Here is a 4,002-nt window from a genome sequence, read left to right as displayed (position 1 = left end):
CCAGAATGGAATAACATACTGGTCAAATATGGTATTTGGACCAAATTATCCATAATAGCATAGCAAATCACAGCATTGGTCTAATTTGGCATGTACTTGCTACTCTCATAAACTGATTATCACAGTTGCAATTGTCTAGTTCATATCCCCAAAGTGGAAATGTTGTCACTCTTAATTCTCCAATACTATTCAAGTTGGAGTAAATTATAATGTTTTTCAAACTATGTTACCATATTCAGTAGGAAAATTTCCTAACAATTTTTAAACTTTCATTTTTGCAGTGCCATGTTTACCACTTTAAAATGTAATATACTTTTAGTAGATTAAGCCCTTGGAGTCAAGAGCCCCAATTCTTGTCTATCACCTTTTCTTACATCATTAATAATGACATAAGAGTCATTAGTTCTTTACTAACGTGTTTTGAGCTGCTTGGAATAAAGTAACTAGTCACAGGTGATTTTCTTCCATCTTATTGGTGCTGGGAGACTCTAAGTGCATCTTTTGCTCAAGCTAAGGGCTATTGGCTTATGCATAAACTTGCTACATCTGTATTCCTCATATTTTCACAATAAGACAACTTGAAAATAGAAATTACAACATTTAGAAAAGTTTAGCATAGTGTAAATAATATTTTGTGTTTCTTTAATCGTCTTGAAAGATATATCCAAAGGAAATACTTTACACTGAACTCCTTCCTACACACTTCTCAGTAACAAATCCTGTGTTAATAGCTAAAAAGTCTCCTTATTTTTGAAATGTCAGTGGGTAAATGTAACTTACATACGAGTATGACATGTAGTGATGTTTAATCATGTTAACAATGTCTACAGATTTTGTAGGAATACACAACATGGCTTTTCTCATAAGCAAAAGGGTCTTCTCACTAGCATAACATAGGTGAAATTTGTGAATATGTATTATAAGCAGCAGTTCAGGTCAAATAGAATATGAAAAGGGATTACTAGTAACCTCTATTTCTGTAAGCCTCGCTCCTTTTAAATTTTAACGTAACAATGTGAGGTTAGTAAAGGTTTAGAATATATTATTTTATGCATGTTACTGTGATGGCAATGCAGTTCTTCAAATCATTTCTTGTCATTCAAGATCTTCAGCCTTTAACCCATAGAGAGCATGCTCCCTCCTTATGGACATTATTGTCATAGCTGAGTCTTTACAAGGTCGTTGTCTAGCTCCATTATCTCTAATTGTAGGTAAAACTCTCCTTTTCTTTTTTTGCCATATTCAAGACTTAGATTTGTTTTTCCAGATGGAATGCAAAGTAGTAAAGTGTTTGTGTTTTAACCTAGAAGGGTCCACTCCTGAGGATACCTAGGGGGAAAGAGACCCCCTAAATGTCCTTACGTCTAGCATTCTTCCCTCTCCCAGACACTATGACTATCAGGAAGGCATGTGCTAGGATGGCCTGAGAAGCACAGGCAGCCTGTTCTTCCAAGACAAAGCTGCTATTGTAACAAGGCTTGCAGTGCTTGTCTTGAGGTGAGGGGAACTTGACCCTGCGGAGCAGCCTGCGGGTCCTGAGGAAGTCCCCTTGTTATTACCACTGGGGCCTCTTCTCTTGCTTCTCAGTAGAAGCTTTCTCTGGGATCTAGCACACACACAGTTGCTCTGTGCCTCTGTTTATACATAAGAATTAAATTAATAGTCATAATAACCTTTATCCCAAGGTCAAAAGTGTACTCAGTATCCTCAAAGTATTTTAACTTTGCCTCTTAAAACCCAACTTATCAAGAAATGGGAATTTTGCTGCATTGTCAAATGGCAGAGGAAATCACGCCATAGCAGTAAAGGTTCTATAACTGAAAAAATTGAAATTAAATGTGTTTTGAAACAAAAATAGGTCACTCTTGTCTAGGAGGACCTAAAATTGATTTGCCATGTAAAATTAAATTCCAAGCAAAAATGTATCTGTATTTTTTCACCCAAAATAAAAATTGTTCTAAGCAGAAAAAAAGTTGTTTTTAAACTGTCTTTTTACTTGATGTATCATCAATTTTAAAGTGTATATTAAATTTTTAACACTGTAACATTGTTATAATAAAACTGTTTGGCAACAAATTTATGAGCGCTTCCTTTACCATTTAGTAAAAGCTGAACTACTCTTTGTAATCAATCTCTAGAATTAATACTTATTAATAAGTACAAAATAAGAAAGTAACTTACATATATATTTTTACCAGTATGTTGTGTTTTTTTTTTTTTTTTAGCTGATACCTATTCTGCATCTTCCCAGGCAGGAAGGAAATACCTGGGGATGGAGGATCTCTTGTTCAGGTGAAGGTGGTGGTGGATCAGATGAGGGCAAACTTTTACTAACTGAATGTTCTAATTCATTTATTATTTGGTTGGTAATTTAGAAACATCTTTCAGGCAAAAATTTTGACATTCTATGGTGACTTAGAGAGAAAATTGGGGGTAAAGAGAAGGTAAGGTTTCCAGCCTCACATGATAAAAAAATGTATCGTGGCTCTCGTGACAGCCATTAGCCACAGTTGTGGGTTTGTTCCCCAGTAAATGCCTGTTAATTTTTTATGTCTTCCTTTAAAGAGATGCCACAAAATAAGTCCCTTCAGAACTTCAGATCTTGCTTCTGACTGACCTTCCTCATTCTTAAATGCAGACTTGGACCTTGGGAATGGGAAACAGAAACTGGATTAGAGTGAATGTCAAGTGAAGAAAAGTGGATGTCTTAACTTGGATGGTCCAACTCATTTCAGGAAAACGAAAGCCATATAGGTAAATTCCAAAAATATCACCAGTTTCTTCTATTCATAGAAAATTCAAGGAATAAAAATCTTAATTTTCAAAAATTTAGGGTGTAAAAGGAACGCATTCAACTGACTAGCTTCAATGCAACTAACAACTAAGAAACAAGTAAAATTAAGGCTCTTTCCTTCTTGTTCTTGGCAATTCAGCATTTTCCCAACTCCGTTACTGGGTCTGTAAAGAGTAATTCTGAATCAGAGATTATGTGATTTAGCACTAGTTCAACAACATAGTCTGAGATCATTTTATGTAAGGGGAAATAATTGATCAGAAAATGACAATTATTTAAATTCCAGGTGCCAGAAATAACATGTTTTCCACGATGAATACTGAGATTCCTTCTGGTCGGCCTGATCCAGCCTGCACTAAGTCCACCATACCCAGACATTGGCTATTCTAGGTTGGTGTCTTTACTTTCTTTTTTTTTTTTCATACATTGACCTCTTTTATTTTTTTTTACAAATGCAAAACAACAACTAAAACAATCTAAACACAGAATAATGGTCTAAAAGAACACGTACAAATGGATGCAGTTACCAAAGTAGGAAGAAACAAGACACTGGGGAGGGCTACCGGGTGGCTAGGAGAGTTACATATTCTAATTTAATTCTTAGAGTAATCCTAAGACTACAGTTATGAAAATAGAGACTAAGAGAAGCAAGGTAACTTCCTCAAAGTCATACAATTAAATGACACAAATGTACAAGTTTATCTACATTATTCAGCAATAATTATTACACTCTCAGAATAATCTGTTTCTTTTCAGATCTAAGACTTGAGTAGAATATGAAAAATCGGAAAGAAAACAATGAAAAATATTTTTTAAAATATTAAAAATTTAGATATAAAGATTAAAGTAGCAGTACTATGTAGGCAAATATATAACATATGTTGTTATATTTATATGTATTATATATGTATAATATATATATACAGAGAAAGAATGAGGACAATGTGATTTATATATCTCTATATATCTAACACTGAGAGACAGAGATAGATATAAATGTAGAGATAGATAGATAGATAGATAGATAGATAGATAGATAGATAGATAAAAAGAATACAAACACATGATTTGCTGTTGTTTTGAAGCATATATGAGGTTATTTTTCAGGGCACAATGACCAATTCTCTTGCCTATTTAATAACTGAAACAAGCTACCTATAGTCATGAAATCTCTTTTTTTAGCAAACTCTTTAAGAATTCCTTTGATG

Source organism: Rhinolophus hipposideros (assembly GCF_964194185.1).
Source record: "Rhinolophus hipposideros genome assembly, chromosome: 17".
NCBI classification, from domain to species: Eukaryota; Metazoa; Chordata; class Mammalia; order Chiroptera; family Rhinolophidae; genus Rhinolophus; species Rhinolophus hipposideros.
This window is presented reverse-complemented; position numbering follows the sequence as displayed.